The following is an 11,424-nucleotide window of genomic DNA, read 5'->3' on the forward strand; positions in this document are numbered from 1 at the left end:
TTTTCCCCAATGGATTGTGGCTAAGCACAGAAGCTCCTTGACATCATGGTGTACTGGATCACTTACAAGAAGGAGAAAAAGCAGTTGTGTTTGCATAGAATAGGCTATTTGATGAAAGAAGGGTTTTGATATGCTATAGCCATTGTTTAATTAATATTAATGTGCTTTTTTACATTATATATAGTTATGGTAAAACCCTATGCATTTGTAGCAAAGATTTGGGCAATCTTAGTAACCTTTCTTGCAAGAAATTGAGCCACACATCCATATGCTAAATAAAGCATTGTATGCATGTTTTTTTGAGTATATTACTAAAACTGACCATTGGACGTATATTTGGTAGATCCATAAATTTACACATAGTATTTAGTATAATGGCCCTTTGGGTTAAGGGAATTACCCTGCAGACCCTCGTGGAGAGGCACTCCACCCCCCTTTGTACCTCCCCCAAGAAATCTAGTGGGAAAATTTGTGCTACAATAGGCCCACCAAATAAGAACCTAATGTAGTAATGACTCTACACATGCATGTAGCTAAGATGGCAATGTGCCAACCCCCTCTATGATTTTTTTCTCACTATTTTGCCACATTCAACCATTAGATATTGAAACCAAGACCTACTAGGTAAATGTGCTACTCATTGTTAATCCTCAGAATGACACAAGGTGCTAAGGAACCAAACAAACAAATAAGGTGCAAAGAGACTTATGAAGAAGCATGAAAAGACAACTTGTTAGAAAAAGAAGACCAAGAAGCATGGGAAAAATGTAAAAAAATAAAAAAAAAGACATGCAAGAAATAAAATGCATTCTAAATGAAGCACATTTTTCCCTTTGTAAAAAGAACGCCAAGCTCCCTCATGTGCAAAGTTGTAAATGACAAGGCACACGTAAAAGAGCCATGAGAATAGAAAAATAATATGAAAGAAAGTAGAAAAGAGAACCAAGGCCAGGGACCAAGGCTAGATGGCCGATCATGGGAAAAGGGTTGGGTGCCCAAAGGGAGAAGGGCATGTATAAAAGTCAAAAAGTGAATGGATAAGCTCATTCTTGGTGTGTGTACAAACTAACTCTCATCTTGTTCTTGTTCTTGCTTCTTTCTTGTGCATGAGAGAGGGAGTGTGAGAATAGGAGTGTGCGAGAGTGAGAGACTGTGGAGAAGCTCTTCTTCTCCTTTGTTCATCTTCTCCTTCTTTGATTCTCTTTTCTCGTGTGCATGGCTAGGGAGGTTGGAGCTTGGAGCTTAAGCTTGCTTGAGCAAACACCTTGAATTGTGGAACCATCAAAGGATTCATGGAAGAGGACTACAATGATTAGATTCAACGATAAACTCAATACATCCTTGAGTGGGAGTGTGTATAGCTATGTGGGAGGTAGCCATTGCCAGTTGCTTGAAACACTTGACTTGATAGGGTCTCAATGGTTGTTAGTGATAGCGATGATATTTTGGTTCCATTTTCGAGACCAAAGGATTTAAGCTTGAGTGCTTGCATGCTTTAAATTGAGTGATGTAGTAGGATTTCATCTTCAAAATTGGTGCTTGGTTTAGGTAGGAAGCGAGGGAGTCATAGGGTGTTTGATCTCCTTTGCTTGATAGTTTAGGTGTTGGAAGATTTAGGAGCATTAGTTAGATCAGTGGTATGTTATTTTCTATTAGTAGCATGCATTAATGTTTGGAAAATAAGAAGAAAAGGAAACAATAAGTCTCTATAACAACTAGAAAACATGGAAATAGAGAAAGAAGAAAAAAAGATTTTGAATATTTGGGAAGGAAAATAAATAGTAAGGGAAGAAAGAGAGAGAGCATTAAAAGGAAAGAGAAGGGGGGGAAATAGCTCATTTGAGTTTGTGAGAGATTGAGAGAGAGAGAGCAATAGGTCCAAGGAGAGCAGTTGTTAACCCCAATTCGAGATGGTGGAAAAATGAAGGAAAAAGCGGAAAAAAGATGGAAAAAGAGCAAAGGCATAGAGGCGGCCCCTAAAGCTAAGCTGAGGCAAAAAGCACAATTTTAAATGAAAGGTGCCTCAAAAAACTCTAAAATCTCTTGTAAAAGAGCATCAGGCTCCCTCCTGCGACATTTGTAAAAGAATAGACAGGTATAGGCTTAGGTCATGAAGCAAGAAGAGGGAATTAGAAAAAGGGACCTTGCCACAATGGCCGGTCATGTAAAAAGGGATGGGTACCCATGGGATTTTAAGGTTTTATATATAAAGTTCAAAAAGTAAATGGAAGCTCATTCTTTGGTATGTGGCTAACAAGAGTTCTCTCTTCTTCTCTTTTTCTCTTCACCTTGCTTTTGTGTGTGCTCTTGAGAGAGGGAGTGTGAGAGTGTGAGGGAGTAAGTGAGTGTGTGGGAGTGAGGGATCAAGAGGGTGAAGCTCTTCACCATCTCCTCTTCTCTCTTCTTCTCTCTTCTTCTCTCTTCTCTTCTCTTCTCTTCCCTTCTCTTTTCTTGCGTGCGCGGCTATGGTGGATGGAGCTTGGAGATGGAGGAGGCTTGAGGATGCTTGAGCTAGTAGCTAGGATCATGGAGCTACCGGCGTGTGCGAGAGAGGAGGCAACTCATTTCGGTATCAAGGTAAGCTCACTACACCCCGAGAGGATTGACGGCGCATCGGCTAGGTGAGAGATAGCCATGAGAGCTTGCTTGAAACGCTTGAAACAATAAGCATTCCGTGGGTCTTGGCGGTTGAATGTGAGCTCCCATTACATTTTGGTTCTCTTGTCGGGATCAATGGATTCAAGCTTGAGCACTTGCACGCCTCATATCGAGCATCGAAGTAAGGGATTCATCCCCGAAACGGAGCTTGAGATAGGTAGGAAGTTTGGGTTTTTTGATCTTCGAAACAAGTAAGTATTTTGGATTATTTTGTTGGTTTGATGATTGGAAAAGATGGAGAAATCATTTCAGTTTTTTGCCTTCGATTTTTGTTGCATTTAGCTTAGGTTAGGATTAGGAAATCGGATTGGAAAAGTGTAGGATTTGTTGTTGTAAAACAGGGCAAAACAAGGCACAAATTGGAGCCCCACGAGGAACACCAAGGAAAAGGGGATTCTACTGCAAGAAAATCTATCTTGTAACATCAACAAGCTTTTATTTCATTCTTTTGATGACCAAAACAAGGAAAATAGCAAATCTTCACGCAGCATCATAGTAGATATCTTCCACAGATTTAATAGAATTAATCATAATACTCAACATCCTCATAGAATCCATCAATAGAACAAAGAACATAAAAGAATACACCATTTTTGAATGGAAATAATCACATAGTATTAATCTTCAATGTCTTCATAGTTTTCTCTTTCAATCTCTCATAGAAAGATAAATTACTTTGATAGAATTGACTCTGTCTGACTCTCTCTCTCTCTCTCTCTCTCTCTCAATAGTACGTCATCTCCTCACTACAATACTCAAGAATGGAACTTAATAATCCTTCTTAGGTCGTGGATGCACCTCCCAAGAGGTATGGGAGGTATGAAAGGGCACCAGAGCCACTACAGTGTCTCTTCATAGCTCACTACTGTCACTGTCACTCCAGACTTCTCTTCCGTCTTTAGGAGCTACTTCTTCCATTTATTTTAGCTCTTTTGAACTTAGATTCATCCTTTCCAAAAGTTAGAAAACTTTTTTAAAGTCACACCTACATTCTACATAACACTTATAGAAGATCTACAGAATAGAACAGGAACAGAGCAGAGATAGAGGCTCTACAGAAGGTCTACAGAGGGTTACAAAAGGTCATCAGAGAATAGCAGATCCTCATAACTCATACTAAAACCATTCCAAACTATCAAAAACTATTCAATAAGCTTTCAAAAGACCTCAACATTCATCAATAATCAATCCATGCTTCATACATAAGAAAATTAGAACAAAACAGAAGGTATCAGAACTAATCAGAACCTCAGCATAACCTATCAGAACATCACAGAGCTTCATATTTCTATTAAGAATCATCATAAGCTTCCAAAACATAATCAATATCATCAAAAAAACTCTCAAACACTTCCAAAAACAACCAAACATCACTCAAAATCCATAAAAAATCAACCATTCATACCTCAAAAACAACAAAAATCAATCAAAAATTCAGTCTTTTTCTACTCTCAACATATCCCTACACTTAGAAAGGAAGCGTCCTTGCGACCTAAGGAAAAGAAGAACATAAGTTCACAAAAGAGCTAAATTTGATCTTCTTTAGTATCTTCAATAATCACCCAAGCACGACCCCAACTTATCACTCGTATCTAGGAAATAATAATACTAAAGGAAAACATCGTTATTCATTAACACATCTTATAAATAATAGAAAGTCATAACAAATTTGTAAATGATATAAGAGGTTCCTCAGCTTTGCATCATAGGCTTGCCATCCACCATCACCATCAGTGTCAATAGTCAAAAAGAGAGCTCTCAAACAAATTATTCAACCACCATAAACTCATCACATACAAATTAATACATCACAAACACAAAACAACCATCTGAATGGCACCTCCAAAAAGTATATATAATTAAGAAGCATAGAAGATACATTCAAGGGTATCAGTGAAGATGATCCCTCTTGAAAACTTGATGATTACGAAAGTGATCCATGGATAAAGACTCATCTACAAAAGATTTTGGAGGATTCTGAAAGAATTGAAGGCAGTACATCCGTTCTAGAAAAACAAGGTACTGCTAGGTAAACAAAGGGCATGAAAATATAGGACATCCAACTGTTGGGAATCAATGTTCACATTGAGATTCATACAAAGCTTGGGAATAGCCTTTTGATCGTTATGGGAATGCCTATACATATATGCTAGGTACCAAGCAAAATGGGCTGTCAATCTCATTGAAGGATCTAGAGATTGTGAATATTGTTGGAAAAAATGGAGATAATTTTGGTATGCTTGACTAGTAGTTGTCCAGTCCCCTAGAATTAATAGCCAATTAATCTATGGTCCCGTGAGAGAATCAATTGAGCTCCATCCTCTTCTTCTTGGAATTTGCTGATCCACTAATCAACTGAGGGGGTTAAGAAATATAAGTGATAGGAGATGGAAGAGAAATGAGTAAAAGAGGATGAAGAGATGGGTAGGAAAAATCATAAAATGAGGAATAATCTAAAGAAGGATTAGCTAAAAATTTAAGCGAATCAGTTAGAAAATGTGTTAATTGATAAGCAGGAAAAGTAGAAGGTATATGGATAGATGGGGAAGGACAAGGCAGAGAAGGGGAAAAGACTCGATCTTCAATGAAAGAACAATAGGTAAAGATTGGAATTTGAGGAAAACCCTGAGGTTGGAAAAGGAGGGGTAAGATGGCTACTGAGTTGGATTGATAAAGGGAAAAATAAGCATCATAGCGATGGGCCATTTGTTGATAATACAATAAGCTAGAAACAAAGGGACCTAAAACAGATCGTCGATGGTAGGCATCAAAGAAGGATGAATCAAATGGATGGTTCTTGGAAAGATAAGCTAGGAGATGCACCCTCAATTGGTTAGTGTTCTGCATATGAGTAGAGGTTGTATTCTGTCATTGGTTCAGGACTATACAATCAATCATTGAATGCCATAAAGTGTTAGGGCAAGTAGCCACTTTAGAAGAATAGGACTAGAATATTTAATCTATCCGCAACTCCAAATGGTTGACATACCAGGCAACTTGTAAGACCACATCCCCTACATATCAAGCCACATCTACATCATCTAGAATTAACAAATCAACTTGTAGATACATATAAGAGAGCAACATGGTATCCATCGTCACAGAATCTTCAAAGACCATACGGACAACTTTTGTCAGTAAATCAGAAGATCAAGCTCCACTCCAACCATCCTCTGGAAGAGAGAGATCCATTGTTGAGAGCTTAATATAGAAGGCCAACTTCTGCAACTGATAGTGGACAAAAAAGGAATGGTCGGGAGGAATATACTCCTGAAATTGCTCAAATATAGACTATAATAAATCCATCCTAGATTGCAATCTTTCCACTTTAGCTTGAAACAACGGGCATAATGTGGTCTGTCTCTGGAGAACTGCCAAGTCCTGTTGAGATATAGAAGGAATCTTGGGGACACTGGGACTTGGAGGGGTGGACCGTGACTGCATTAGTTGGTCCTTCAACTATTTAATCCGGGAAGCTTGGGATTCCACTGTATTGTGAGCACTCTGCAAAGCTGATAGTTTTGTATTTAGAAGAGTCTTAAACTCTTTAGCTTCTTTGGACATTTACTCTTTCTCTTCTAAAACTCTAGTAACCTCTAACTGAGCTTCTGCTCATTGAGTTTTCAAAGAAGATATTTCTTCTCTCTGGGTCTCAATCATTTGTGTCTGCTGCTCCATCTGCTTAAACAGATCGAAAAGAGTGTCCTTAGCAGAGGCTAGCTTTGTGGTTGCCTTATGCGTCTAGTCTTTGGATTGCATCAATTCTTCATAGAAAGAAGCATATAATTGTTGAACACAAGCTGCCACCCACTGAGAGTTCAATAGAACTCTAGATGTTGTTACAAAGGAAAGGAATGGCATCCCCTGTCACTAAGCTGTTTAGCAAAGGAACTGATATATCCAAAGAACCCTCTTGATGTGCCTTGAATAAGTTGTTGCATGTGAGGTAGGTATGGAGGTCACTTCCAGAGGTAGTAGGAACTGACACTGAAGGAATGACTGGTGGAATTTTCTCTACTACGTGCTTCAAGTGCTTTTGTTGAATGACCAATGGAGGAGGGGAATTAGTATCCTCTATGTCAATGGGTTGTGAATCTTCTGAAGGTGGAGGGGGAGGGACTGGATCAGATGGAGAAGGAGGTAAACACCCTTCTTAAGGCCTGAATATATCAGGAAAGCATATAAATATGAACCATAGGTTACATTGGTAACATTTCCTCTAGTCACCTTGACAAAATGCTGGTCCATCTTCGTAAGAAGGTAAGTACTCTAGTCAATGGCAACCCCTTTTAAAACCATCATGGAAGCTGTGAAGAGCTCCTTGGACAAATAGTGAGATGGTGTCTTGGCAGGCATGAACATGTCTTAGAGAAATTGGTAGACTAGCTTCCAGAGAGGATCAATGATCATTGAGAAAGACACTCTTAAAGTGTTAATCACCTTCTTGACATCAAGGACCTCTTTAGTATGTTTCTATAATAGCTTGAGGATCTCTTCATTTGAGAATAACTGTCTGGCTATGACACAGGGTTCTCCTTTGTAGGGAAGAGACAAAGCCTTCCCTAACCCTCTAGGTGTCAGGACCATAGAGGTACTACGAACCAAGCTAGATTTCTTACTGTATGACGCGAGAAAATCATCACAAAGGACTAGATCATCTGGAATCAGAGGGAGTGAAGCAACCACAAAAGATGCAAGGCCATCTTTCGCAATAGGCTTAAAAGGCAGTAGGGAAGAATAATCCATACTAATCAATGGGACATATTGAACAGGAGGAGGAGCTTGAGGCGCCATTAAGAGGGAATACACACACACACACCACACACACAGACAATCACGATGAATGTCTGCAAAACCATCATGGAAGCTGTGAAGAGCTCCTTGGACAAATAGTCTGTGTGGTCAGTTGGTTAGTCATGTTTGGGGTGCACACACATACGTGACTAACCGACTGACCACCCCAAACAATCCACATCCTAGAGAAAAATTGGCATGACCCTTATACATATGCGATCGAAAGCTTCATGCCATGCAACAAACATGCACCCGAGACCCCTTATCAGGCATAAAAGAAAACTACAGACCGCACCTATAATTGTATCACACAATCAAACCATAATACCTCAATAACCTTCTCAGGACATAACCAGAACTTCGATAAACAATGACAGCTCAAAAGACTACACGTGCCCATCCCACGAAGCATATTTATTGAAAAAGGGAAAAAAGTGTGGTGAGGGAAATGATTTTAGTGAAGGGTTCGTTTTAATAAATTATTAACAATGGTTGAAATTTTATTAGGTGTTGTAAACCTTAATAAGAAAATGACGGTTCATTTTTAAATTGTTAGTTACAATTCATTAATGTGAAACGGTGCTTTTAACGAATCCAAGACTTCGATACCCAAACTCAGGTCTCTAAATGCATATTCATTGATTCAAAATTTGATGTGTTTGAAGCACTCTTCTTTTTTAGCGCATGCATTTTTGTGACAACTGCTTCATTTTTATTTAAAATTAAGGTGCCTTTGAAGCACACATAGCACATGCAAAGTGAATCACGGGTTCATTTTAATTTATTAGAAAAAGGTGTATTAGCGCGAGCATGCGTGCCATGGTGTTGTTTAGGATTCATTTTAAGAATTAATCGTGAATTTTGGGATAGCGAAAAATAAAAAATAGGAAGAAAAAAAGAAAAGTACATATAGGTGGGTATATATGTATGCAATGAAATGGAATGCGCACGTGTGTCTCAATCCCAAGATGCAAGTCAGTAGTCCAAAAAGAAAAATAACCACAAACTGAAAATGATATGATACGTTAAGGCAAGGTTAGTGGAAGTATATTTGTTTGGTGTGCGGATTTGTTTTGTTTTTGTTTTTTTTGAATTGTGTTGTTAGGTTATTATTTATTTTTATTTTTGATTTATTTGGTTGTTTTTTAAAAATATGATTAAAATGGGATAAATGAGACACATGAATATATTAGAAATATTTATGGTGAGGTTTCAGCAGTCCACCATGAGTGAAAACTAGACCATAAAGTTTCAACAATGTTTCTAGATTTATCTAGTATTTTTTAGCTTATTTTCAGAATTGAAAATGAGTTTTCCATGAATTTATGCATTGAATTTAACATTTTTACCTTAAAATAATAGTTGGACCATTTGGCAAAGCATTTTCAGCATATGGAACATTCTAAAAATATTTAGATGAGTTGGTGGAATTTTGTGTTTTTTTGAAATTTTATTTTTTATTTTTAATAATTTTTTAACTTTTCAATGGATTTTGAAGGATTTTTAATATTTGTAATTTATCTACAAATTATTTTCTGCATTTCAACCATGAAAATAAACCAAAAAATGTTTCAATTTGGTAAAGGATTTTTTAGCTATTTTTTAATTTTTTTTGGGGAAAATTTTTATGATTTTTTAAAGATTTTAGGTGTTTTTTTTTCTTTTCGGGTATTAATGGGTTTTTGAAAAATAAAAGAAGGTACCTGGTCTGTGTGTGAACAGCTCCGTGTGCTTGGGGACGGCACACACCACCGCACTAAGAAGACCAGATGCACGTCCCCGCATGTTAAGATCCACAAAGACCACGACCACACCAACCACGTACAAAAAACCACACACACAGGCGTGTGAATAACTATGACGAACTCAAACACAGCCTTACGCACGAAGCCATGAGTACGCCCACTCACCGAGGGGGGGGGGGGGGATAGATAGGGGTGTTAAAAAAGAGAGACTCACGAGGGAAAGGGAGCTAAGGAGGTGGGTGATGGTTTTTTATTGTTAAAGATTGTGCATATATATATATATATATATATATATATATATATAGGGTTGTTTCTGTGTAGGGGGTGGAGTGGTGGGAAGGGGGGCTTAAGGGGGAAGGGGAGGGGGGTGGAAAAAGGGAGGGTGGGCATGGGGAGAAATGTTGGGGGGGGGGGGGGGGGGACAAAAAGATGGGTCGGGGCCAAAAATGGGGGGTGGGGGGTCAAAAATGGGGGGGGGGGGGGGGGGGTTGGGGAGGGGAGGGGACAATTGGGGGGGGGGAGGGGTGACACGGCAGATGGAGGGTCGAAACGGTAGGGGGTGATAGAAGGGAGGGCCAAAACGGCAGGGTGGTGGCGAGGGGCGGGGTGATGTGTTAGGGCAGCCGCATGGGGAGGTGACAGGGAGGATGGCAGGGGGCCAGAAGGATGACGCTGAGGGAGAAAGTTGGGGGGGGGGGGTTGCGTGACGATGAAGGAGAGAAGGTGGGGGAGGGAATTGCGTGACGACGAGGGAGAGAAAGTAGGGGAGGAATTCAGGAGGAAGCGGCAGGAGGGAGAAGGAGGAAGAAAAGAAGGGAAGAAGAAGAAGAAGAAGAAGAAGGAAAAGAAGGAGGAGAAGAAGGAGGAGGAGGAGGGAGGGGAGGAAAGAAGAAGAAGGAGGGGGGATAGAAGAAGAGCAAGAAGAAGAATAAGAACAAAAAGAAGAAGAAGAAGAAGAAGAAGACGGAGAGAGAGAGAGAGAGAGAGAGAGAGAGAGAGAGAGAGAGAGAGAGAGAGAGAGAGAGAGAGAGAGAGAGAGAGAGAGAGAGAGAGAGAGAGAGAGAGAGAGAGAACCGTCGGGGGAGGGGGTTTTTTAAAATATTTTTTTGGTGGAAGTGTTAAGTTGGTTAATTTGGTGGTGGGTTTTTTTTAATTTTTTTGCGATTCTTTTTGTTTTTTCGTTTTGTTTTGTTTTGTTTGGGGTTGTTTTTTTTTGTGGTGGGTTGTTGGTTTGGGTTGTTTGGTTATTTGTTTTTTGTGGGTTCTTTGTTGGGTATTTGTTGTTGAAGTTTGTTTTGGGGTTTTTTTTGGGTGTGTTTTTAAAAACTAGAAAGAAAGAAAAAGAAAAGAAAGAAAGAAAGAATGGAGGCCACCCTCGTCTCACGTTGGGACATTGCGCAGGGCGGGGGTAAAAATATTTGCAGTGACAGGAAGCAACAGGGGCCGGGATGTTGGGACAAAAATGCACAAAGAGAACGGGGCATCTCGAGGCGTGTAAATTCAAAAGCACGCACGTTCATGCGCGAGGCAAAGCATGCGGGAACACGACAAAATAAAGAAAAATTAATAACGCACAAACCGTGCATCAAAACACAATGCCATAAAAAGGAAAAGTTGGCCAAAAGGTGAGGGGGAGACTATTGAAAAGTACAACAGGGTGTTCGGGATCAAATCAGGGCGTTCCCATGGGAAAAAGGAAAAAAACAGGCTCGAAAACCCATACGACAATTAATATCAAAGAATCCATTTGCTGAAATGGAACATATAAAAAAGGAAAATTGTGAGAAAAGTGATACTGGACAAGCCTATCATTTCATAACACAATTCCGACGGAGATAAGACCCGTTCACATGGATAGAACCCAAAAATCAACCTTGATACGGGATTTTGAAATTAATAGCGAATGATCCGTGCATCGAAAGGGAGGGCGGGAAAAAGAAAAAATATCAAGACATATAGAATATTCAGGGCTATCATATCAAAGTTCAGTTTGGATGGGGTTAGGAGGCATTCACATGGAAAAAACCAAAAAATTGAGCTAAAAAACACCAATAAAAATTAATAACACAAAATTGAGAAGTCAAAATAGGGCAAAGGAAAAAGGAAAATTGTGCAGAAAGGTTGGCCGGACACAGCTATCTAGCCAGAATTGAATTCAGAGGAGAATGGGGTAGGTTCACATGGAAAAAGGTAAAAAACATACATGAAAAAGGCACAAAACCACACA

The sequence above is a fragment of the Lygodium microphyllum genome, chromosome 29, assembly GCF_053477565.2.
Source record: "Lygodium microphyllum isolate KBCC chromosome 29, Lygodium_microphyllum_v1.1.10, whole genome shotgun sequence".
In the NCBI taxonomy this organism is placed as follows: domain Eukaryota; kingdom Viridiplantae; phylum Streptophyta; class Polypodiopsida; order Schizaeales; family Lygodiaceae; genus Lygodium; species Lygodium microphyllum.